Below are 27,951 nucleotides of genomic sequence, written 5' to 3'. Positions count from 1 at the left end.
TGTGGGAGGAAATGATAAGAAGGGCCTTAGTGGGGAGATAGTTGATAATTACTACCCCAGAGAAGAGAGACTGTCTGGTGGGTCTGATGAGTTTCTGCTGTACCTTGGGGCTTCAGGAATGCTCAGTGATTATATTTATCTAATCTTTATTCTAGTTACAAGACAAATATATCTTGGGCTTTCTGAATACAGCAACATCTGAGCTAAACAAATACACGAAAGGTCAGCTTAGTAGTGAGCCTAAGGTAAGTGATAGTTGCCATCTCTCAATAAAATTAATCTTACAAGGGAAATTCTTTTTATAAAGTTCAGGGGCTTACTTCTTACAGCCGGGAGCCAGGAACATAAGATGAGTAATTGGATGCTGCCCTGATCATTAAGGAAGCTCTGGGCTGGGAAAGAGGCCCTCGTCAGCCCCAGCTGGGCTCTTCTTCGTCTCAGGAGAATAGGGTACCATTTGGAGATGGGTGCCTTCTGGCTTCTTATCCAGGACAGAATCCAGTATCAGAAACTACCATAAGATTTCAGGGAAAGCACTTGGGTCCCTCAAGCCCCAAATTTTCAACATATATTTATGTATCAAAGACTTAAAAAAAAAATAGAAAAGCCGAGCAGAGGTCACCTAGGGTATTAATTTTCCTCTAAGGGAAAATCCGTTTAGTGAGTAAAAGTAAAGGATGATTGATGTCTGGTTCTTTCTGAATTTGACTGGAGAGAAGATAAGCAGGATATTCATTGGATACACCAAGGAGCTTAAGAAGAAGAGAAGGGGAGGACCCGCAAGCCTGAATCCTGTGGTCCTCACTCTTTGCCCGCGGACAGCTGTGTGTGCTTTTCATTGTTTAAAGGCTGGTGGAGGCTTGTGAGAAAGTGAGCTCTGTTACGGTACGTGTGGTGAGGTGCAGCTTAGGAAGGGGTGCTCCTCAGGAAGCCTCCACTTCAAGCTTTTTGACTTTCTTCATGAAAAGACAAACAACAAATAATCAACTTTACCCAAAGTGCCGTTTCCTCTGGAATGAATCTGGCTTCCCGTCAGGAGAGCATCTTGGATGGGGCACAGGTGGCTCCACAGTCTTGCCCTTCAGAAGCTCAGACTTTCGTGAGAGTTCTTGGCATGACACAGCCATGGACCACCTTATTACTAAATTCTGCAGTTTTAGAGTCTGGCTCTATGAATGATTTCTACCTGTCTCCTTTTCTTAAAAAGGCCTAATTTCTTTCTTTCTTTCTTTCTTTCTTTCTTTCTTTCTTTCTTTCTTTCTTTCTTTCTTTCTTTCTTTCTTTCTTTCTTTCTTTCTTTCTTTCTTTCTTTCTTTAAATTCAGTATGATTTGAATATTGCAGAGGAATCTTTGAGTCATATATGAAGTGTTTTCTTCACTGGAGACATTTCTATCATCCAAAGATAAGGGAGACCTGCCACTGCTGAGATAATTCTGACATCCCTTAACTGCATTAAGGAAACGGTGATTTACTGTAACAGTGCAGGGTGTATTGGATGCAATGCCATTCAATTATAAGAAAAAAAAAAAACAGATTAAGCATGAAACACCACCATCAGTCAAAGGGAGAGCTTTTGGGGGGGGGGGGGGAATTTAATGAGAACTGTGCATGCTAGAAGCAAAGAGAAGATATAAAAAAACAACTTTGTTTTTTTAGCCCCAGATGAAAGATTGAGAAGAGAAACAGATTTCAGATTTTATGAAAACCCCACTCTTCTCTCCTTCACTCTGCCACCCTCCACCTGCCCCACACACAAAATCAGACCAGGCTTTGAGAAAAACTTTAATTAAGCTTGTTCTGAGAAACACCTGAGTTCTTTATTCCATTTTCTCTTAGTGGGTCTTTGGGGAGCACCGTTATTGAACACTGGATATTCCTTTTCTTGTCTTGCTCTACCTGAAAGAGATTTTATCCATCTACTCAGAGCTCCTCTTTAACTAAAGGCTGTGCGACCTTGCCCCAGGTTCCTGACTTCTGGTCAAGGTGACAATGCTGAGTACATCTGCCCACACCCAGTCTCTCATTTCCAAAAGGAGTAGCTGCCAACCAGCAGTTTAAAATGTTTAGCTTCAATTGTTTTGTTTTACATTCAAGTCCATGTTTACTTCTTAAGGAACAGTAAAAATGTGGGGTTATTACAAAGTTCCCAGGTTTAAAACAAGAATTTTATTTTAACACTTAATCTTTATGCACCTGTATTGCCTTCAGCATTGTTTCAATGTCTCAAGGTTTTATTATCATTAGCATGTGAATAGTCTAAGGGAAAAATTTAAAAAGACATCACAGAACAGTCTCCATCTTTCTGCACGGAGGTAATTTAACAGGTAATTATTCAAAATTTAAGCTTCCCAGGGAGTGAAACCTCAGGGTTAAATAATTGTTTTGCTCTGTTTGGATAGGGTAGAGGAAGAATTCAACCGGTTCAATGATAAGAAAGTCAGTTTTTCAAGGTTAAAAAAAAACAATTTTCATAATTACCATCTTTTGTAAAAGAACAATAGCTGTAGCAAAAGGGAAAAAAGGCCAGGAAAGAATGAGAATGATGAGTAATGAGCTGGAAAGTGATACAATAGGAAACAATGGAAATAACGGAGACCGGTTTGCTTTTGGAAGAGAAGGCTAAGGTGCCTGCCATCTAGGAAGGGTTTTACGGGTAAAAAAATTTTTTCAGCAAAGAACAGAGTAAGATGAAAAGGGCTTACACACTAAGGCAGGGGAGATCCCAGTTGGATCTAATGAAGATCTTCAGGACTGTAAAGGGATCAAATACTGGAATGGAAGGTTCAGGATGGCTACCAGTGACTTTAAAGAAGAAAAGAGACGACTATTTGTTTCAACTGGTTTGCCTGCGTAAAGGAAGAATCACAGGCGGATGGTTTCCGAAAGTCTCTTAAAGATCTCGATTCTCTAATAGTTCCTTTATGCTGTTTTCTTTTGTGATATGTTGTTGTGCAATGGAAATTAATGTTTCCTAGCTTGATGTGCGCATTCCCACTCCCTTAGTCCTCCATGTGACAAATCTCAAGGTCAGTCTTCACTCCTTCTCTCTTACACACCCACATCCACACCCAGACTGATCCACTACAAATCGCTACGTATTTAAAATGCTGGGTAAGTGTCAGGTACTATGCCAGGTGCGGCTTTACACAACTACAGCTAAATTCCAATCCTCACAAAAAACACTTGTAGGAGCCATTTTCAATCTATTCTTAGGCAAATGAAGAAATGGGAACTGAGAGGTTTGCTTAAGCTAATTATAGAAGGAAACTTTAAACTCCAGTCTTTGAATCTAAATTTTGCACCCTTTGAACATGTCATGAAATGACCAACAGCTGGAAGCCATTGCTTAACTTGATTCCTATGCTGTGTAATTTGGGAAAGTTACTTAACCTTTCTGACCTCAATGCCCCTGTTGACTAGGAGACACAGGAGAAGCAGAATGATAGCTTAGTTTTATGCCATATGGGATCTAGCCTGGTCTTAGGTTGACAATCTTCTACTGTGTGCTCCTCTTGCTCATATTTCCCAAGAGAGAAAATCCAGTTCCCGAGAGAGGTCTCTGAGGTGGTTGTCTTCCTTGTGACCGACTTGTATCTAATTACTTTTGATTTATGCACTTTACCCTGATCATCAGTTGTGGCCAGGGTGACTGTTTGACATTACTCCCTGCACATGACATGAGCCAAAGAAAGTCTATATAAAGACTACAAGAGGTACTAAATATCACTACAACAGTGATCAATTACTATGTATAAGTGAATCAAATTAACATGTTACACCTTAAATTTACACAATGTTATATGTCAAATACAGTCAGTTAAAAAATACAGTTTGAATGGCTTTTCTTAGAAGGGCTGTGTGTTTGTGACTTCTCTCCATCTATGACTCATAAAATTTAGAGTCTGTAGAATGCTTGAAGATCATCTAGTCCAGGTATTGCAAATATCTTATAATCTGTCCCCAAATGATTGAATGTGGTTTCTTGGAAAACAGAAAGGAGGGATCTGAGACTATATCCAGGCTCATGTTTGCCATGGTCATAAGGAGGGAGGGAAGCATTTGTGTCTCATCATTGTCATCCCTAATATATTAAAGTTTTAATTTTATAGATGAGATCATGACAATCTAAATAGATTTCTGTCTTGGCCAAGACATTACACTAGGGTTTTACTGTAATTTAATACTTTCCACTGAAAAGTATTCCAAATGGCAGTGAAGAGCAAATGAACATCATTGGGGACCTGGGGGTATAGACCCCGGTGGCTCTCTGCAAGCATAACATTTCCAAGAAGACTGGTGTTTTATCTTAAAATCTTGAACTTTATAGATTCATTCAATAACATATCAAAATTTGTTTTAATATAATTAGTTAGTTTTAAATGAGGTTGGTGCTCCGGGACTACTACCACTATTAACATTTGTTTATCCCGTGGCTCCATGTACACACTAGCACATGACTCTTATGAGTTTCCCAACTGAGCGTAATGGAAACAAGGGATGACATAATTCAACTAGTAAATTTTTTAAAGAGTTAAGTTACTGAAGGTCTGAACGTGACTGGCTATTGCCTACTTGCCCTGATTCCCTCTGTCCCTTTTTCAGGGTTACGTATTTATGCTGAATCTTTCCATTTTTCTATTTGCTTTTCCTTTTACCATCTTTTTATTCAATTCTCTTCACCCTAGAAAATTGTTACCTGGCCATCTATGACTCTAATGCCTCCCTTGAAAACTGCTTTTGTTCTAAAGCAGAACTCCATTTTCAAGTGAAATATCAGGAGGGATCCCAGCGCATGAAATGGAATGGGATGGAGTAACCATGGGATGGAGTGAAGCAGGAAGGGAGCCCTAGCCCTCGGTGTCTCCACCTCCCTCACCTGGGATGGTCCGTTCCTTACCTCCTTAGAAATCTGGGATTATGATCATGATAGCTTGAAATGGCTTTGTTTATGAATCTAGTTACTTATTAAAACATATTCTTCATTTTAATTCGTTTTTGTCTACGGAAAGACAAAATTTAACTCTTCAGATCTCTCAGAAATTTGGGAAAACAGATTACTTGAAATTCTTTAAAAGTTGCTCTAATTGTGTGTTGTTGCTCCGATAATGAATAGAAATGTTAATTAATGGCATGCTTATTTTTAAACATAGTGTTGAATTATATTTCTGAAAGCACCATGAGTAGAGAGGTAGATTAACACCCAGGAAACGTGTCAGGAGGAGGTTAGCAATTTGGGCAATGAGGCTCTCACACTCTACCATCCTCCTGGAAACATTTTATCCTAGTTATGTTCATAATTGCTGAGAAAATATAATAGAAATTTTTTTTTTGGTCAGTAAATGTCACCACAATTTACTCAATCAAACCAAAATTATAGGAAGTATCCTTGATTATTGTTTTTCCTTAACTCCCCTAATGTAAATTTTTTTAAAAAAATTGCAGTACAGTCAGTCTAACATGTATTATTTTCTGGAGTACAACACAGTGATTCATTTACACATATATGTATATTACTTTTCATATTCTTTTTCATTATAGGCTATTACAAGGTATTGAATATAGTTCCCTGTGCTATACAGTAGGACCTTGCTGTTTATCTATTTTATATATAGTAGTTAGTATCTGCAAATCCCGAACTCCCAAATAACGAACTTTTTAAGAAATGGCCTTAGACCCAGATCTAGAATGCTATTGGAAATATCACAACATAAAAGCTGCTGTAGCGTGTTTCTAAAAACATTTACTTTAAATTTTCCTCTTTAAAACATCTCTGCTTTTTCATTTCTGCTATTTTGCTTCTTAATTATTTTTATTATCTTCTTATCAGGTTAAGCACTTTTCAAGTACCTGTAGTGAGATCACGTTAATTGATTCAGGGATTCTTTAAAAATATTTTAAAATGTCTGTTTATTGTTTGTTTTTTCTTAGAAATTTAGCCTATGAAACAAACTGCTCCTGAGGTGGGAAAATGTATATATGTAAGTATTAATTTTTTAGATTGAGTCATGGTCAAAATATATTAAATGCTTTAAAAAAATACAGAAATTGAGTTCCTTTAGAATGAGGTATCTATGAGTTGGATATTTCCTTTAATGTATATTATAGAAAAAAGTTTCACCTAATAAAATTTGCTTTAAATACTTTAAAAAAACTTTTAAGTATTCATATTTAAATTGTAATCATTAGGATTATTATTATAAACTATCCACCTTTTCCTTGATGGTGTGTTTACACATTTGACATTAAGATCAAATATTTTTTCCTTATGGTTAACCTTTTACTATTCTATGAATTTTAAGATATTTAGATGAGAGGTTGGGCAGACTCCCTTCTCTTCACCAGGACACAGTTAATTACTACCCCCTTCCTTTTTTTTTTAAAGGCCTTATAAGATATGAAGTTCCAGGAAAAAGTGTTCTCCAAGAAAGTCCCTTTTATTTTATACTTACAATTACATTAAGTAACAGATACTCCCACTGGTTCCTCAGCCCTCTGCTGGTGAGATATCTTTTCTTTCAAAGTTTGAGCAGTGTTAAATTCTCCTGTCTTAGTTTAAAAAGGTCAAAAGAGGTCCAGATCTTTGTTTTTATCTTCACCACTGCTTGCCTATGGCTGGGGTCACGCTTTGCCTTTTTTTTTTTTTTTAAATAGAGATAATTATCTACTACGATATCTAATTACAATTTTTCCTTCTCCTGAAAAGCACAGTCTATATTCTAACAGATCATTACAAAGTAATGATTGGTGAATCAGGACAGGAGCAATATTTAAGGGTTTATAGACTTTCATTTCTTTATTTCCTTTCTCTGCTGTACTTTACATGTACTATCTTTGCAAGAAAGTGCCTGACCTTGTGGTACTGTGCAATATGGTGGTATTTGACAGTTTATCAATCTCATCTCATCCTAGATGCAGAAAGGTTTGTCACATGGCCAATAACTAGGGACCTTGGTCTGCAGGATTTTTAAAGGTTTTTTTTTTTTTTTTGGTATAGTTGATATGGCAAATACTAAATTGTTATAGATCTCATAAGAAAAATCAGAGGATTTGACAGAATAGACACCAAACGAGGACCTATGATATTTTGAACCAGAACAGGGACAAACAAATTGAATAAATTCCTTCCTGAAAACCACAGATAAGGAAACAGGTACTAGCTTCAGATGGGTACCCAGGAGCCCACAACTAGGTATTTTGCCCTATTTAGAAGTCACAATAAGACTTATATGCAAATATAATTATTATTGCTATTTAAAAGAATTGCTCTTACAAGGCCAAGAATCTTCTTTTTGTGACAATTCGAAGTCTGTGAAAATGCAGCGTGATTAAATATTTACTGAAAAAAGCCTCTTGCTATTGTTTATCATTGATCATGCAGTTAGCTCGTGGGAAAGTATGTTACCGAAATGAACAATTTAAACATATGCAATTGATCATCCTCACAACAGGAAGAAAACTCATGCTGTTTACTCTTTGCTTATAACGATGCTACAGGTAGTGCGTGGTTGTTGAGAAGAGGTCATGGAAAGGACATGACCAAAGGGTGAACCAGGAGCTGGATCCGGGCAATCAGAGGCTCCTCACCCCTTTTCCTGTCGTTGGAATGTATGTTCTACCCTCTGTTCCTGCAGTGGGAGCTGTTTTTAAGGATGCAGCCTTGAGAGAGTAAGGTGCTGTTGAGACCATCTGGACTGAAATAGGTGACTGAAGCCCATTAAGGCCTCTTTATAAACTTTGGAGATCCTGGTGGGCAGCGCGGAGACCTACTCATCTTGCAGCACTCAAGCCAAGCCTTCCAGGTAAGTTCCCTTGCTTAGTCAAACTGCCACCTACCAATGTGGAATGCTCTGCCTCTTTCTTCAATGTCTCCTTGCCCTCTGTGTATAGGGGCCAGGTTGTGAACCAACAGTGGTCAAGCCCGTCTGAGATTATGTTGGATATGTTTATTCTATTTTTACAATTTTTTCATATTCAGTTTTGGGGGAGAAAGTGGAGACAGCAGCCCATGCTAGTTGTCAGAAAGTAGAAACTCAGTTCAAGGTTTTTTCCCACTTTTTATGAGAAGAAAATTTTCTGATGCACTATAAGGAACTATTTCCAAGATTTTGTGTGTAAGTATTAGGTGAATTTTTGTGGAACAAGACCCATAACTTTCACTCATTTTCAGAGAAGGCTGTGGCTCAAAAAAAGTTAATTTCCAGGTTTGTCTGTTGTTTGAAGAGGAGATCTAAGGTGATGCCATCCTATTTCCTACACAAGGATTACTTGAAAACTGTAGGGAAAGATTTGAGTGTAATTAGAAACAGATCAAGGCATTTCCTATGCATTAGGAAAGTCCTTAGGAGAAGTTAAGTAACCTACTTTGTTATGATAAAATCAAATGTTAATAGGTAAATGACTTCTTTTTAGTATTAAAATAAATCCTTTTATCCAGAAAAAGCAGAATCAGTGAAAAAAGTAATTGCTATTGAAGCCTTTTTGTCCCATGAGTTACCCCACGTATGAGTCAGTAACAGAGGCTGAGATCTGATACAACCTAAGTTGATTTTATGTCCTCTATCAGTTCAGGGAAGGGAAATTTGGTAATATGATTAATAATAACATTATTAACAGAGGGATTAAGCTTAAGTTTGTAAACACAGCCAAGAGTACTTCCTTAAGTATTTTTTCTGTTTAATTTGAAAGACTTGTAAATAGGTAAGAATGCTGGACTGATGGGAATACTATAAAATAAACTCTTACTGCATCAAACTTGTACTGGAAACAGAGTTATCTGTTCAAAATACACATTGAATGTCAGTAATCCCTATAATTATAGTTAGAGATTTTTGTGTAGTGGGTTTTTTGTTTGTTTTTTTTGTTTTGTTTTGTTTTGTTTTACAATGTTTTTATACTTTTCTGAAGAAGTATTGTGGTTTTATCTTGGGAGTGCAATCTCAAAATTGCAGAATTTTAGAGCCCACAGGAATCTCAGAGGTGAGATGTCCTTGCAGCCACATGAAATAGTGGGAAGACTTGGGTTTTGGAGTCTCAGAGATTTAGGTTTGAATGCTGGGCTTGCCAGTTGTTTTTTTCAATGTTCTTTTATGGGTTTACTTACTATTGATTCAATGTTAATACTTAGCATTGAATAGAAGTTACCTCCTGCTGTGGTTTAATTCCAAATATGCAATCCTGGTGAGACTGGTTCTGAAGAGCCAGGAGCTGTGACTTCATACTTCTCAACTGCTTAATAATCTCTGAAATTTTGCAGACTTTCCTCATGCTTCTTATGCTTTATGAGTTGTGTGACCTTGGCTAAGCTACTTACCCTTTGAGTCTCAGTTTCTCACTGTAACATGAAGATACCCTTATGGGTTGTTCTAAGAGCTGGATATGGTGTGTTCAAAACCCCTAGCACAGTGCCGGCTCCAGTGGTTAGCCATTTGGTTCTGACATTTGACATCTAGCTTGTACTTGAAAATATTTAGGAACATGGAGATCATTGCTTTGTGAGAATAGCTTTTACACTGTAGCTCAGTTCTTACTGACGGATCAATTATTAGTCCTGGTTTGCATTCCCAGCGATAACAGGCTTAATCACCCTTTGGTATGAGGAGCTTTCAAATATTTGAGGACAGACATTGCATCTCCCCTCGATTTTACAGTCCAGTTCGTTGAACTATTATTGCAAGAGATTGTCTCAAGACCCTTTATCCTTCCCAACACAGTTTAGAATATCAATTTCTCTTTTTGGTGTGGTATCTAAAATAGGGTTCAATATTCTGGAATTGATAGGAGCAACACTAGCTCAGAATAGATATTCTGTTACTGGTAACTGAGCCACCTTAGAAAATTTTGCACTTCAGAACTTTGGGCCTCAGTTTTCTTATTTATAAAATGAGATACTGGAAATAAACAACACCTAGGATTGCTTCTTGCTCAGAGTTACACATTTCAATGTAATTCAGATGCATGGATATTACATTTCTTAGACAGGAGAGCTCTTGTTTAGGTTCACTAACAATATTTCTTTTTAATTGAACATCTGCTTTGTGTTAGGCTCAGTGAGCCATATTAAAAAATACTCGTGCTCAAGAGACCTTTGCCATCTTGGTGAGAAGACACGAAGCAGAGAATTTTTGAAAAGGGAGAATAAGAAACATGTCTTGTCTCTAGTCATTCAGCTTCTACACAGTGCATGGTTTATATCTTTAACAAAAGTTAAAGTTATTATCAACACCAATGCTCTACTCATGAACATAATAAAACTAATATTAGAAAGTAAAATGTCCCGTAAAAGTATATTTGATGCTGTTTTCCATCGGGATGGCGGGAGAAGCTAAGCAGAGCTCCGGCCATTGGCGTATGCTGGCAGAGTTAGAATTAGGACTCCCCATCACCAAGCACAGTCCTTATTACTGACTTCAGTCTGAGAACTAGTCCTCCTTTCTGAGATAAAGTATTAACACCAGACCAAAGACACAGTGGTTCTCTGTGGCCTGGGTGATTGAACACATAGGTGCCACCCGAAGAAGCTTTCTCCTCCTCCCTGGCTGGGGAGCCTGGACCGTTTTTTTGGCACCTCCTGCCCTGTGACCCTGAGGCCCCGCACTGCTGTGTTTGATCTCTCTTTCCCGGCTGTTTGTGTTGGCCTGATATTGATGGATGTTAAGAGGCAGAGGTAGTTTATAGGAAATCTCGTTTCAACAAATGAGACTAATAAAAAATTATTTTAGAACAACGATGAAAGAAAATCAACTGCCTTTAATGTTTTAAAAAAATGAAAGCCATATTTTTGTTTGTTTGTTCGTGTGTTTTTGAGATGAAACTTACTGCAGAGGTTTTGCTTTCTTAGGCTGTTCCTTCCCTCTGTGGCCTCAGCAGGCTCCTGGAGGTCAAGAATCAAAGAAAACCTGCCTTTTCCAGGGGGCCCCATCTGCCCTTTGCCTGGGGAGACTTTCATGCACCCTGTGCCCCAGGCCTTGCCTGAAGAGGGCTGGTAAATCTCTCTCTCTCCAGAGGGGATCAGGGCAGAGTTCTGGTGTCTTTGATGACAGCACATTCTGTAGCGTGTCTGGAGTGTTTTCCTCCAGGCTTGTTACATCTTGAGCTCATTTTGCTCTAATTTATTCCGGGCTGTATGTTTCTGCATCTGTCCATTCAGATAAGAGGCAAGTGTGTGTCTGTGCATGTGTCTCTGTGTGTTTTGTGTTCATCTTTTTGTCATTTGTGTAGCTGATTAAAAGCTGTCGATAGACTATTCAGCACCAAGAAAGGCTAAATCACAGATCACGTACAGCAACCTCAAAAGATTTAATTCTGCCTTTTGTTTGAAAGGCAGGAAACTTGAAAGACAGAGTGCATCCCAGCATGGTGTGGGACAATCACAGTTCACACTGGGAGCTGTTCTTTCTTGGCAGGCAGATTTGCAAGGCTGACAGTGTTTGCTGTTTATTGGGACAGACCCCTCGACGTCCCTCCTCTTTTCTGTCGTGGTCTGTTTGAGGCTGTTGTCCTCCAAATGGCACCTTCCCATGAGCAGTTACACTGGCCCTACTGTGCTGGGAGACATTCTACTAGTCTACAATTAAGAAACTTGGTTTTATATGGGTCCTATAAGATCTGTTTATTTGTCAACTCTGCAGATAAACTCTTCTACCCTGGAGGCATCCGAGGGACAGGAACCATTTGTCATCACCTAGATAAATGTCTAAAGCCACTAGGTTATTAGTTTTCTGCCTGCTTTAATACCCAGCTTTACCTGTATTATCACTTCTGGTTCATGGTGTGCCAGTTATGTGCAAGGCTTGAACAAAATGGAAATTGTCTTGGTTCCCATCTGGATTAAAATAATGAACTCTTATGATCTATGAGATAAAGCCAAATAATGAGTTGAAGTAAATGCCCAAGTATGCAACTGAAAAAAGTTCTGAGAAAAGTAGTCTAATTTTTATAATGTTTGACCTAATTGAAACAGACTAGCTTTGTGGAATGAATTCACTGGGTCGTTGATCAATGCCTCAGTTCATTTAGCACAGATGGTTAGGCCAAATTTTGTCACAGAGCATGTGGTGTTATACTGGGATATGTGAGTCATGAGATACATACAAACTTATCTATGACACCCCGGACTAGAAGTCCAGCTAAGTGGGAAGCATCTGGCAAATGTTATTAGTAGCTTCTTAACTAATCTGTTGCCACTGTGCCCATGTGTGGTAGGCTGACTAATGCCTCCCCCCAACCCCAGCCCCGATATTTAGGTCCTAATCCCTGAACCTGGGAATGCAGCCTTATATAGTATCTGGGACTTGCAGATTTAGTACCTGTAATCAGATCTAGATTATCCAGGTAGGTCCAATGTCATCACAAGGGTCCTTAAAAGAGGGAGGCAGAGGGAGGTTTTGCCACACACAGAAGTGAGAAGGCAATGTACTCATCTCAGCAGAGAGAGAAAGAGAGACATTTGGAGATGCTACCCTGCAGGCTTTGAAGATAGAGAAAGGGGCCAAGGAATGTTAGGAACACAGCTCTAGAAGCTGGAAAGGGGAAGGAAACAATTGTTTTCTAAGGCCTCTGGTGGGAGTATGACCTTGCTGGCACCTTAGTTTTAGCCCAGTGAATCTGATTTCATACTTCTGATTTCTACAACTATAAGAGGCTAAATCTGTGTTGTTTAAGCCACCAGTTTGTGGTGGTTTGTTACAGCAGCAATCGGAAACTAATACACCACCTCTGATTCATCCCGCACATTTTGGCTAGATTAACGTTCATCAAACACAGCTTTGTTAAAGCCCCTTCATCATTAGGCTTAATAGTTCAATTTTGCTTAAGAAATGCTATTGAACACCTTCTAAGTGGCAAGTTCTGTGCTAGTTCTGGGGACACAGACATCAAAAAGCAATAATTCACGTCTTCTAGTGGCTTACATTCTGTTGAAGAAGATACACAAACTAGCAAAAATTTAAATAAAACTCAGTCAGAGGTATTTTGCAAGTGTGCACAGAGCCCTCTGGGAGCACAAATGAGTGGTACCTCCACTGGTCTTCCAGAATACAAGGTCCAGGGATAGGACTGTGTTGCTGGTGGTGAGAGATTATGCTGGAGAGAAACTGGAGGAAAAGCATTTGTTTATGGACTGAATTACACCCCCCCAAAACTTGTATGTTGAAATCTGACCTCCCCCCCAAGTAGGACTGTATTTGGAATAGGGAAGTAAGTGAGGTTAAATGAAGTCACAGGGGTGGGGTCCCTTTTTACTGGCGTTAGTGTCCTTATAACAGGAAGCAGTGGACTGTGCACTCACTGCTATGTGAAGACACGGTGAGAAGGCAGCTGTCTGCAAGCCAGGGAGAGGGCGCTCACCAGAAAGTGAATTGGCTGGCATCTTGATTTTGGACTTCTCAGCCTCTAGAAGTGGGAGAAAATTAATGTTTGTTTTTTAAGCCCACCAGGCTGTGGTTTTGTGTTGTGGCGGCCCGAGCAGACTAATGCAGTATCCATGCTCCTTTTTCAGAAAGAAATGGAGGATCAGAAACATGACTTCACCCTTTAAAAATGGAAATTAGCTTTTAATCAGGAAAGTGCTTACGAGCTAGATTGAAGACTTCTGTCAAGTTTTTGACAGGCAGAGAGAATATAAGAATCCTCCTGGTGCTAATAAACTTTCTAATTTAGTTTCTTGTTACACACATTAAGATGCTTTATAAGATTCCCTAGTTCCAAATGTTTGTGAAACCTTGTCTGAATAAATTATTTAAGTCATAAAACAATGGTTATTGTGAAAATTAGTGACGTTCAAAATTTGCATCTGTTGATGTAACTAGTAATTTTACTTTGTGTTTCTTAGAGGAGCACTGTATTCAAAGATTATAAATATCTCAGTTTGTGATTTTCTTATTATAAGTCATTCTACTCTTTACTTCTTCATGGCAGGATACATCTGAAATAAAATGATACCTATTTTTTTTCCCCCCTGGAACTCAAGTATAATCTAATGCTTCTGGTTGTATTTACTTCTTTTTCCACGGAGGGAAGAGGTCAGACCATGGAGAGATTTGTACATGGCTCTGTCGGCTCTCAAATTTATCCTGTTGGTGGAAGCCCATGAAAGAGATTTAAAACAAACGTGTTTAATTGTAGTAAAACACATGAAATTTATGATCTTAGCCATTTTATAAATTTACAGTTTAGTAGTTAGATACCTTCACTTTGTTATGCAACCAGTCTCCAGAACTCTTTTCATTTTGCAAATCTGAAATTCTACATCCGTTAAACAAAAACTCCCCATTTTTCTGCTACCCCTAGTGCCTAGCAACCACCATTCTATTTTCTACTTCTATGAATTTGACTACTCTAGGCACTTCATGTAAGTGGATTCCTATTGTGGCAGGTGTCAGAATTTTCTTCCCTTTTAAAGCTGAATAACTCCATTGTATGTACATATCACTTTTGTCCACTCATCTGTCGATGAACCTTGGGTTGCTTCCACCTTTTAGCTTTTGTGAATAATACTTCTTTGTGCACGGGTGTGTGAACATCTCTTTGAGACCCTGCTTTCAATTCTTTTGGTTGTATACAGCGGTGGAATTTATAGATCATGTAGTAATTCTATTCTTATTTTTTTGAGGAACCATCATGCTGTTTTCCACAGTCACTGTACCTTTTACATTCCTAACAGTACATTTACATTTACTAACACTGCACAAATATTCCAGTTTCTCCACATCCTCCCCAACAACTGAACAATTGTTGTTCTTTCTCTCTCTCTCTTTTTTTTTTTTTTTTTTTTTTTTGGTAATAGCCATCCTAATGGGAATGAGGTGGTATCTCATTGTAGTTTTTGATTGGCATTTCCCTAATGATTAGTGATGTTGAATATTATTCATTGTGCTTACTGGCCATTTGTCTATCATCTTTGAAGAACCCTGAAAGAGATTTGAAACAATGGCATAACGTAGTGAGATGTGGGTTTGGGAAGGTCACAATGACAGCTAAGTGGACGATGGATTATACAGGGAAACGACCCAGGGCAGAGCAACTAGATAGGAGGCTCTCACGGTTTCTACACTTATACTTCATTACTTTTAAAGAAAACCCCTTATGTTGGCATTTATTTCCCTTCACTCACTGGTCTCAGTCTTTTTTCCAAGTTTCACTTTTGCTATGTGTTATAAATTCTGTGTCCTCTTTAAGATAGGCCATGTGTCCCATGAGCATTCCGATCTCACAACTTTGTGACTTCTTTTTGTTCCAGAATTGCACATACCTCTCCTTTTCCTACCTGAGAATAGCTGTACAGTAATTTCCCCTTATCTGTGGGCGATTTGTTCCAAGGCCACCAGTGCATGTCTGAAACCTCGGCTAGTAGTGAACCCTATATTCACTATGTTTTTTCCTATACATTCATACATGACCACAATAAAGTTTAATTTATAAATTAGGCACAGTAAGGGATTAGTAATGATAACTAATAATAAGTTAGAACAATTATGACAATATACTGTAATAAAGGTTATGTGAATGTGGTCCCTCTCTCCCTCTCTCTCAAAATACCTTATTGTACAAATGTAATGCCCTTTCCATCTTAACTAAGCACTTATCACACACTGTGACCACAGTTTTTGCACTTTGATGAGTGTTGGGGAGGGGGAAATGTCCCCCTTGACTGCTAGTGAGATCTTGTGGCTGGACTAAGAATAAAACTGACATAAGATAGATTAAGAGGAGTAAAAGAAACACATGTTAATTCATGTGCATGAAGGTCCCTTAGAAATGGCCAAAGTAGGTGCTTTTATACTTTTTAGACAAAGAAACAATAAATTTATGAGGAATTGACAGGGCAAAGAAACTGAGGCTTGGGTGCTTAATTAGTGAATAATCTAAACAGAGTTTGGGCTTGAGGTAGTAAATTTAAAAAATTAACAAGATTTATTCATACAGGCTTCTGGGCTCCAAATTCCCTATCTCTGACTCTAAGGGTGTGTTTCCACCTCCAGAGGCAGGGGGTGCAAACTCTCACATGAAAGATTGATTTTCTGCTTTTCAGGGAGACAGAAAGGAGAGTCAGAGTTTCGCTCTTGCATTGACCGCTTCCCAAGCAACTTTAACTCACAATAACCAATATGCCATTGTGCTGTATTTGGGGGCGGCCCACCCATGAGCCCCAATACGTGTGACAGCAAAACTAACATGAATTTCTTTTTCCTGCTTCACAATTTCACGGCTAAATATTCATTCTTATGTTCGATCTTAGCATAGCGTTTTTCCCCCCTTATTAAGTTGAGAACTTTCACCTTTTCACTTTAAAGAAAGCACTTTACAGCACATATCTGAGTTGCCAGCATTACGACCCTTGCACTTTGGGGCCCTTAGTTAGTAAAATAAGGGTGGCTGAGCATGAGCAGTCGTGACAGTCAATCTGGTAACCAGAGGGCTACTAACCGACTAGCAGGTGAGACACGCTGGATGGTTCATGCCCGGCAGGATGGAGCAGACATCGCGAGATTTCATCATGCTACTCAGAAGGGCGTGCAATTTAAAGCTTATGAATTGTTTATTTCTGGAATTTTCCATTTAATATTTTCTGACCACGTTTGACAGCAGGTAACTCAAACCTTGGAAAGAGAAACTGAGATTAAGAGGGGACCACTGTATAGTTTTCCTTAAGTCCCATCTCAGTTTTTCTCCTCCTCAGATAGCATTCTGATTGTCCCAGTCTGGTGACTTGTCTTCAGTCCCTCCCTCTCCCTCTCTCATGCATGCTTGTGGCATTCATTTAGCACTTCTCACAAGTACATCACTAAGAGTTATACGTGTGTATGGTGTGACAAAGTCCTCGAGAACATAGATGTTTCCTTCTGTCTATACATGTCTGCATCAATAGCAGATCTTACTTTTTTGGTCTGTTTGTAATGAGTAGTAAGTGTTTTTGTTGCTATGATAAAAATAAATAAGTGAGTTTGGGAATACTTTGAATTAGGCTGCATTTATCCAACTGCAATTACTGTATAATTTGACTTTTTATGCATATGAAATGGTGCTTCATCAATTCAGTCTCGAAATACAACTGCTTTCAGAAGATATTCAGAAATGGGAGGCGGTAGAGTGTCAAGCAATATTTTCGGAAGGAAAATTCACATTACTTTTGAACATCTTCTGTGAGCCACACTCCATACGTGTTATTTAATCCTCACAGTCATCTTCTGCAGTGGGGATTAATGTCCCCTTTTTAAGATGGGGGGTTTAGGGAGATTCGTGTGAAGAAAGACTGAAGTAGAAACGCTGAACAGTTTGTGTTGTAATGGTCTTGGACAGAATGATCAAATGCAGAATTAGCCCACGTTAGTGAGAATCGGGAGGTGGAGAATGGCTTCTAGAAATGTTTAGGAGGAAAAATGATCAGCTTTTGTATCTGGTTTGGAGGAATAAGGAGATAGGATCTCAAGTTTCTGCTGGTGCCATTCACCAATGAGGGGCAGGAAAAGGAGCCCTTTTGAACCATAGTCCTGAGGTTCATACGGGACAGTTGGGTGAAATCAGGTAACAGAAATACAGGCCTAGAATTTAGGAGAGAAGTCTTAGTTGAAGAAGCAGTCTTAGAATCTTGTGATAAATATATTTAGTCACTCGGCAAATATCTATTGCCAATACCACTCTAACAGCAGCCAGCCCAGGGTGCAGGCAATAAGACAGTGCATTGTCTGCACAGAATAAAACTAAGTAAGACTTGATCTTCCTTTTTATTACCTTCAAGTACCACAATGCCAGCAATAAAATACTCCTCCCTGAAAAATTCTTTTGTCAATCTAAATTCTAAACAATTGCTGCAGTTACTATTGATTTTAGTTATATATCTGCAAGCTTCAGATGAGCGCATTTAATTCTTATCCTTTCACAAACATTGTCTTCCACATGAGGGAATTAATTGGGAGATCTCCTTGTTAGATATTCATCCCCTGACACATGGGAACTCGGCTACATGCTTTTGTTCCACGAGTAAGTTTATAATTGTCTAGAGTCACTTGTGCTATACTTGGGCAGCAGTGATAGTCCCCCTCCTCTGTGATGCTACATATTTTTGCATTTAAGCAGCAGATTAGCTATAAGCAATGCTAGCACAGTGAGTGGTGAGGGTGAAGAGACAGAACTTGGGTTATGCCAGTTCTCTTATTTGACGCTGAGAGTTTTAAAATCTGTGTTTCAATTTAAAACAGTGTGAAATTGTTAAGTCAATTTTAGCTCAGATTTGAAACATTTTACTATTTGAATAATGTTTTGAAATTGAAATTTATTCTTTATTGTTCACTGTATTAAAATGAAAAGCAAATCAAGAAAACGATGATTATTATTGATTATTTTGTAATAATCGCTGTTAAATAGTTTTGTTGTGGAGAGGAGAGTTAGAAAATGAGCTGCTCTGAATGTCAAATTAGCCAGGTGAGCCACTGAGTATTACATAGCTCCAGGGTCCGAGGAACCATTCTGGGCTCTGTGGACTCAGCAGTAAGTGAAGCCAGGAGGGTTTAGAGGTTGGTGTGGCTGAAACGGCCCAGGGAGAATGTGTAAGAGATGTGAAGCCTACTCAGTGCTCTGAAGACAGACTTCAGATGAGGAAGTTCCCGCAAAAGATAGATAAGGAGGAGAGAGAGTGGGAGGAGGAGACATAAGAGAGTAGAGTCAGGGCGTCAGGGGAGAAGTTTCAGCAAAGATGGAGTGGTCAACAACACCCAGTGTAACTAAGAAGATTAAAAACAAGTGGCTAGAAAGTTCCCGTTGAGTTTGAGCGTTTGAAAGTGATTGGTGACCTTCCTTCCTGAGACTGTCCTGTGGTGAGGCGCATCTGAGTTAAGGGTGAGGGTGAGGTTCTTTAAGTAGTTTTTAAGTAGTCTTTCCTCTCAATGTGGAAAATAAGACAAGGTAGAGGGAGTGTTAATTAAATTACTTTTCCTGATTCTAAAAGCAGTACTTGCTTATGGTGGAAAACGGGCTAAACCTGTGTCACTAAAGGAACTGTAAACCCATGTTCCTTGGCTTTATTAGGTTGGACTATAACATAGTTATGTTTTCACCACAGAGCCTCAAGCCTCTCCTTGGGTGATAATCAGTCTCAGGCTCACCTGAGTGCCCACATCCATTATTCTGGCAGACACTAGCCGCTGCCACCTCTGTTTTTAACTTTCCTGCTTCAGGTCCCAACTATCCATGCCTGTTGGCCACAAGGTGCTTGGAAGGCCTTCACTGCCAGCACTTATAAGGACACTAGTGTCTGAGCTAAGGGCTGGGTCCAGAAATTGCCAGGCTCCGTCCAGGGGCAGGCACTGTTCTAACTCTGAGCCTCCAGGGAGCTCAGCCTGACCTGTAGTCACTTCCCGGCTTAGTGAACGAACACCTGTCACCCTCTGTCAGTTCTCCCCCCACCATCCCCTTTATGGTGCAACACAACCATGGAACGAATAAATATTCCCTTTATTGTTTTCCTTTTCCCTGAGTTTCAACACTTTCCTCTATAGGGGAGAAAAGCTTGCCACCCCAAAATGTGCTTTGTTGTATGAGGATTAATTTAGGCTGATTCTTATTAAGAAACAGACAACTCAGGAAGTTTTTCTTGTTACCTCCCCCTTAACTGCCTAAAAGAATTTAAATAAATGGCCTGAGTCTCTCTCATGTATACATGTCTTTAAACTTCTGTGTGATTTTCTCCAGTTAATCTGTTTCACATCAATTTAGTTCTTAGGCCAGGCAGAAGAACTTGGAACGTAGAGGAAAATTCCTTCCTGACACGTCTTAAAAGCAGTCTCCTCTTCCAAAAATGCTGCCTTCTCCTCTCTTTTCCATTTAGTCTTTTCAGATTTTTAGCCTCAGATCTCCCAGACTTCTTCCCTTGAGCAGAGTCTCCTCTTTACCCATGCATAATTTAAAAGACTTGCTATTGCATTTCCTTTTCTCCAAAGGACCTGCCTTGCCCCCACAGGTGAATTCGAATGTGAATTCAAATTCAGATTTCCACCTCTTGTTAAACAGAAAGTACTTGAAACTGAAATTACAGGGGTTTTTTCTGACTTCTGTTCTTCCATTATGTCTTAGGACAAATTTTTATTCATAACTAAAGCACAAAGTACTCTACGATATGCTGGCCCGTTCTTCAGCAATTTCTGCAAAATGGAGAGACAATAATGGAAAAAAGAATAAGCTGACCTTTAGTTTTATTCACCCAGACATCTTGCAGATTCTCTCTTTATAACTCCTAGCATGTATTTGATAGTAAATAAATATATGGGGACTGAATATACATATATATCAGAAATTGGGATTGTATTATACATGCAAATTTTTATTATTCTTTTTTCCCATAAGTTATGCAAGTAGGATTTCTTTAGACTTTAGTCTCCAAATTTTTCTTTTGTCATTTCATATCATTTAAAACACAGATAGCAGAAATTATTTCATCACTTCCCCACTGTGAGCCAGTGTAGGATAGGCTGTTTTTACACTGTAGTGGATTCCCTGTATATTAATATTTGTCTGCATTTCCACTAATTTTCTTTGGAAACATTTCCAAAACTGGAATTACTGGATGAGAAGATTTAGAACAGTGCCCAGTGCTTTGTAAATACTTGATAACTATTTCTTGGATGATCTGAATGATGATTTTTGATACTTATTTCTGAATTGTCCTTCAGGAAGCTTGTACAGCTGGGCATTTCCCTCCAGCACTGCCACTGCCTCCCTCAGGGCCAAATTTCCTTGCCTCTCCTTTTATATTCAGTATTTTTTTTTTTAGTTTTTTTTTTAATTTTATACATGAAAATTGTCTTATTTTTTAAATGTATTTATTTCTTTGAATGCTAGTGAGGCTGCCTTATACTTCCATCTGCTCATTTGACCCAATTCTCTTTTGAACTGTCATGTGTATAGCTTTGCAAGTATGTTTACATGTTGGTGAGAAGGGTCCACAACACACGCTTACCCGAAGTTCCTGGTCTCTTGGCAATGTTGGATGAATCATGTCCCCTCAAAATATATGTTCTGAATATTTGTAGGAGAAAGGCAAATGGTGAGAGAGTTAACTAAATTGAAAGTTGTACAATGTTATACAGTCACAGAGACCTGGCTCATCGCGTCTATTCCTCCTGGACGCACAGGAAACCTACTTTCTCCAGACTTACTTGAAATTAGGGAAGGGTCATATAATTTAGTTTTGGCCAATGGAACATGGTGATGCAATTTGACTTAGTCCTTAAAAATATCTCCAGCAAAACTTTGGTTTTCAATTTTCTTCTGTGAAATATCAGAGGTCATGCATTTAGAAGGGAAGTCTTCTGGATCCTAGAGTTTCTGCCAAATAGAACCACCCATCCTACAGTTGACTTTGAGTAACCAAGAAAAAAACCTTTCCTTGTATTAAGCTCCTAAGATCTTGGAACTGTCTGATGTAACATCTAGCATTAGTTACCCCACCTGGTGTATATACCATAGGGCCTGGGTTTGGATGAGAAATCAAGAAGAGCCAATGACTTGAAGGAAGGAACATGCTCAAAGCAGTGAAGGTTTCGATGAGGCAGAAAATTAGGTTTTGAGGGAGTAAGAGTCCTGGAGTATAGATATTTATTGTCAGGAGGCATTGAAATGCAATATATTGGAGTCGGATTTCGGGGTCTGGCTATAGAACTGAATGTTGCAGGGAAAATGATGGGGAGGTTGTGATAGTTGAGAGGGCCCATGAAGGGTAAATCATCCAAATGCAGGGGGTGCTATTTCTAAATAGATATCTTTTTATATTGCCTTAAGCTTAACATGGACATGCTAAATCATCTTCATGTGTGCCCACACCCAAAGCTATCAGTTCAAAAATCCCCTAAAATACTTACCAGAACAACAACAAAAATTTAAGCATCACTGTTTATATGGTCATGGGGTACCCTGTTATTATTAAGGATTCTTTTGCCAATTCTATAGATTGTACCAGGAGATAATTATTTATTAATTTAATGCAGACCCAACTTCTATATGATGTTGAATGACACATGAAATATGGTTGGATGAAAATTTCGCCTTACCATAGGGCAGATGATCATACATCCCAATTTACCCAGCCAGTTCTGGTTTACATTTATTGTCCCAGCAACTATTAATGGCATCCCTTTCACACTCAAAAGTGTCCCGATGGTCCTGATGGTCAACCTGAGACGTATCATTCAAAGGCCACAATTTGATATGGCCTGAAGTTTGCTGTAAATTGCTAAGTAACTGCTGAGTGAGGTTGTGACGTTCATGAGGCTTGAACTTTTAATGCTTTGAAATGTGCTTTAAGTTTTGTTCTTGGTATAATTTGCACATAAATGGTTTTTAAAACCTGTGAGCCCACGGTACCTCTCCGGCAGAGATAAGACATTTATGGAACAGGCCACCCATCTTTGAATGACTCAGTTTTCCAATGAGAGTGCACTCATGGCTTGGGCTGTGCCTTTCTTTATTTCTAGCTCTTTCCAGCAGTGTGAACATGCAGGAACTTCATTCTGGAAACAGAACAGAGGATGCAGGCACCAATTACCCTAAAAAGGGGGGTTACTCTCTACTGGGAAAACTTAATATTACTGCTATTTCTATTATGATTCATTCTAGTCTTTCTTTTCAATTTTAGTCAGGCAGTTCATTCCTACAACTGATCATGAGGAAATATATTTCTACATTTTGAAGGAATTAGCCTGCCCTACTCCCACACAACCAACCCTCAGGAGCACCTCATAAGTAGGCCACTGCTCCATCAGCTCATGATCTGAGTCAGGAAAATTAGGCCTAGGACTAAAATTGTTTGGCACTTAATCAAAAAGTACTTCTCTGATTATAAAATGAACACATGCTTATTGTAGAGACAGAAAAGAGAGAGAAACATAAAAAGGAAAAAAAATGATTAGAATTTTATGACACTGATAAATATTATTTTTGTGTATTTCCCAACAGTTTATTTTTCTATACAAAGATACACTTTGAAAATATTTTTGGAATCATATTACAGCCACATATTTGTATATAGCTTTTTTTTTGCTCAGTGCATAATACTGTATCATATGCCTATACCACTGTTTGTTTAAAGATTTTCTATTATTGGAACATTTAGTTTTTTCTCTCCTTTTCACTGTTAAAACATTGTGATGTACGTTTTTCTATATAAAATGTTGGCTACATTTCTGATTATTTTCATTAAGATAGTTTTCTGTAAATGAAAGTACTGGGATAAAGGACAAACCTTTTTAAGATTCTTGATAGATATTCCCAATTGCCTTCGCAGAAAACTTATACCAACTAGACTCCTCCTAGCTAGCAGAGATTGAGAGCTCACTTACTTCATTTTCATTACCCAGCCCTGAGTACTTTTCTTTAAAATATTTGTCAATTTGGTAAATTTAAACTATTATTTAATTTTAGCTTAATTTTGATTATTAGTGGAGTTGGGCTTTTAAATTTTCTTCTGTGGATTGTCCAATTCAGGTATTTTGTTTGTTTGTTTTATTATATTGGGAATAATAGTGTTGGTTTACTTGAATGTTTTATATACAAAATATTAATTTTATCTGTCATTTTGTTGGTAATATTATGTAATTTTGAATTTTATTAATGAATTCTTTTTTCTTTTTTTTTTTGTATTATTAATGAATTCTTGAATTAATACTTTAAAAGTGCATGTAATCCAATGGAACATAGTAAAGTTGTCAAATTATCCCTAAATTGACATATAGGTTTAACATAATTTCTAACCAAATCTCAGTAGGTTTTCTTGTTGAGATAAACAAATGTATTCTAAAATTTATAGTGTAAAGAAAAGGCATAAAATAGCCAAAACAGTTTTGAAAACAGAAGGAAAACTAGGAAAAATCACTCTTCCCATTGTTAGGGCCCTATTGTTCAGCTACAGTTGTCAACACAGTGCGGTGTGGGTGGAAGGGTGGAGGAGAGACCAATGGAACAATATAGAGAAACCAAGACAGACTCACACAAATATGACCAATTAATTTTGGACAAAGAAGCAAAATTAATTCAATGAGAAGGAATAGGAGCGGAAAAGCCTTTTCTACAAAGGGTACTGAAGCAACTGGATATCCATAGGCAAAAAAAAAAAAAAATTCTAAGCAAAATCTCACATCTTATACAAAAAGCAATGCAAAATGGATCAGGAACTTACATATAGAGTAAAAAATTGTAAGACTTCTGTTAAAAAATACAGGAGAAAATTTTCAAGACCAAGGACTAGGCAAAGAATTCTTAGACTTGACTCCAAAAGCACAAACCATAAAAGGAAAAGTTGATAAACTGGACCTTATCAAAAATAAACACTTCTGCTCTGTGAAAGACCATGTGAATGGGATGAAAGGGCAAACTACAGAGTGAGTGAAAACATTTGCAAGCCACATATCTAAAAAAGGACTAGTATCAATAATACAAATATAAATATATAAAGAACTTTTAAAACTCAACATTAAAAAAAACCTAATCCAATTAGAAAATGAACAGGAAACATGAACAGACAGATCACCTAAAGGGATACAGACGGCAAGTAAGCATGTGAAAAGATTTCTAACATCAAGGGCCATCAGGAAAGTGCAGATACAAATCACTAGACACCTATGAGAATGATTAAAATAAAAAATAGGCACTCCACCAAATGCTGGTGAAGATTCAGAGAAACTGGATCACTCATACGTTTCTGGTGGGAATGTAAAATGGTGCAGCCTTTCGGGAAGAAAAGCTTACCAATTTCTTAAAAAACTAAAAATGCAACTACCATATGCCCCACCAATTACAATTACACTCTTGTGAATTTATCCAGAGAAATAAAAAAGTATTTTCACACAGAAACTTGTGCACAGATATTCATAGAAGCTTTGTTCTTAATATCTAAAAACTAGAAAAGACCCAAATTTCTTTTAATGATTGAATGTTCAGACTTTGGTCCATCCATACCATGGAATACTACTGCACAATAATAAGGAATTAATTTCTAATGCGTACAATAACTTGGATGAACTGCAAGGAAATTACCCAGAGGGAGAAAAGTCCATCTCAAGAGGATACATATTGCATGCTTCCATTTATAAAATTTTCATAAGTTATCATAATTGTAAATTGGAGAACAGATTTGTGGTCACCAGGAGTTAGGCATGAGGGGAGGAGGATGTGGAGGTGATTGCAAAAGGGCAGCATATGGAGGTGATTATAAAAGGGCAGGATAGGGGAGCCTGTGGCGGTGGGATACTTAGGCTTCTAGATTTTGATGGTGGTTAAAGAAATCTACACATGTGATAAAATTGTATAGAAACACACACATGCGGATGCACATGTAACTGGTGAAATCTGAATGAGCTCTACGCTTTGTCCCAGTGTCAACTTTCTGTTTTTGACAGCGTACTACAGTTATGCAACATGTTACCTGTCTTGAGGAGGACTGTATTAGGGGTACACAGAACCTCCTTCTACATTTCTTTGTAGCTTCCTGTTAATCTATAATTATTTTAGAATACAATTTTTAAAAGAAAATTCATTGTGTATTCATATTAAAATATTTGTGTAATTTGAAAAAATTGAGGAAGATGCATACATATTTAATAATAGATAATAGTTCTGGGAGATATGATAGATTGGTGGGTGTCGGGGAAGGGATGCATTCCACCTTATACAGCTACTTTTGAAAACGTATTATGAGTAAGTGCCAGTTTCATAGTTTAAAAAATAAAGGGAAGAATAATGTAAAACTATGTATTTAAACCTGTAATAATTTCATAGTTAATTTTCCCATTGTTTTAATACTTAGTTCTCTTCTTTTAGAAGTTAGATTTTCGCCTATATTTTCTTACAGGTCTTTATACTTTAGTCTTTAAAATTATTTACTTATTTTTATAAATCTTTAACTCTTTAATCCATTTGTAATTTCTTTTCCCGTATAATGAGATTTTTAATCTAACATAAAATCATTGAAAAATGGCTATGTGATGTTTTAGTACCATTTATTCTTCTTATTTATTTTGATGCCACATTTATTATATGTGAAGTTCTGATACCTACTAGGGTTTGTTTTCAGCTGATCTGTGCAGTTTCTATACTATACAGTATTGATTATTGTAGTGTATAATTTCCCTATGTGGTATAGAAAATCCTTCATCACACTTTATTTTCAGAACTTTCTTCTTGGGTGGTATAATCCACTTACTTTCTTTAATTTAGAATCTCTTATTTTACCAAAGTGGATTTTGATTGTTACTGAATTAAAAGTATTAACTTGTGGAGGATTTACTTATTTCTTATCTAGGGTCTTGGAACATCTACAGTTTTTAAAGGCAACTTTATGTCTTTCAATATATTTAGTAATTTTCTTTATATAGATACCACATTTTATTTTTAAGGCCATTCTTCAGTGTTTTATGTTTTGGGCTGCAATTATCAATAATGAGTGCAATCTATCTTTCATTTCTTTTTTTAACTGGTGTATTACAAACATACTAAAATTGATTTTTACATTTTATCTTGTATCTGATTATTTTGAAAGCTATATCATTTTTATTGGGTTCACTTTCGTTGCTTTGTTTTGTTGTTCATTCTAATTCTTCATTTTCAGTAGCTCTGAAGTGATTGCTAATGTAGGGAAGGGTGGCCACTCTTGTTTCTGATTTTGGGAATGTGTATAGTGTGCCTCTATTAAGACTACTGCTGAATGTTGCCTTAAAATAGATGTTCCTTATCAGGTATTTGCTATCTTTTTTTAAAAATCAAGAATTGGTACTGACAATGAACTATCAGAAACAGAAATTAAGGAAACAGTCTTGTTTACCATTGCATCAAAATGAATAAAATACCTAGGAATAAACCTACCTAAGGAGGCAAAAGACCTGTACTTGGAAAACTATAAGACACTGATGAAAGAAACTGAGGCTGACATGAATGGATGGAAAGATATACCGTGTTCTTGGACTGGAAGAATTAATATTGTTAAAATGGCCATACTACCCAAGGCAATCTATAAATTCAAGGCAACCCCTACTAAAATACCAGTGGCATTTTTGACAGAACAAATAATTTAAAAATGTGTATGGAAACACAAAAGATCCCAAATAGCCAAAACAATCTTGAGAAAGAGGAACAAAGGTGGAGGAATCACACTTCCTGACTTCTGACTATACTATGAAGCTACAGTAATCAAAACAGTGCAGTATTTTATTAATTTTAAAGGGAGAAGAAATAAACTCAAGCTTGATAATAGATAGTGTTTCTGGAATATTTTAGCCACTCTCATTTTCCATGTTGGTTCTTGAATTTTTTCTTTCCCAAATATTGACTTGAAATGTACCCCAGTTTCTGGGGCCTGACAAGCGCTTATTGTGTACAAGTCTCCTGAACTCACTGGGGCTCTTCGCAGTGCCTCTCAGGTTCTCCGGCTGTGTGGCAGTCAGGTGGTGCATGCCACTTTCCTCCATGCATTCGGTATCAGCCTTCCTCCTTCCCCTTCTCCCAAATGCTCCTCAAAGGGTTATTCATTTTCTCTTTATTTCTTCTATTCTCATCTTGTTGTGTCATTAGACCCAGGGCCACAGTGTATCAACACTCATCTTCTATGTCAGCATTTATTTCTGCCTTACATAGTCCAGGAGTTTGATGAGAGAAAAGTTAATATGGCTCTTTCTGGCTCAGAACTTAGATCCCAGAAGATCAGAGAAGTTACAGCTTAGTGTGATTTTAAGGCAATCTTTGAGTCCTAAGCCTCAGGAAGTAGCATCATATTGATTATAAAAATTGTAATTAGTATATGTCACTCTGTTATTTCAGATATTGTATGTATGATTCATACCAGATTTTATCTTTTTCTGTATCTTTATATATCTTAGCTTGTTCAGACTGCTATAACAAAAATACTGTAGACTGAGTGCCTTGAAAATGATGGAAATTTGTTTCCTACAAGTTTTGGCGTCTGGTGAGGACCTGC

This window comes from Camelus dromedarius, chromosome 7 (assembly GCF_036321535.1).
Source record: "Camelus dromedarius isolate mCamDro1 chromosome 7, mCamDro1.pat, whole genome shotgun sequence".
NCBI lineage: Eukaryota > Metazoa > Chordata > Mammalia > Artiodactyla > Camelidae > Camelus > Camelus dromedarius.
The sequence above is the reverse complement of the archived record's forward strand: the minus strand, read 5'-3'. Positions refer to the sequence as shown.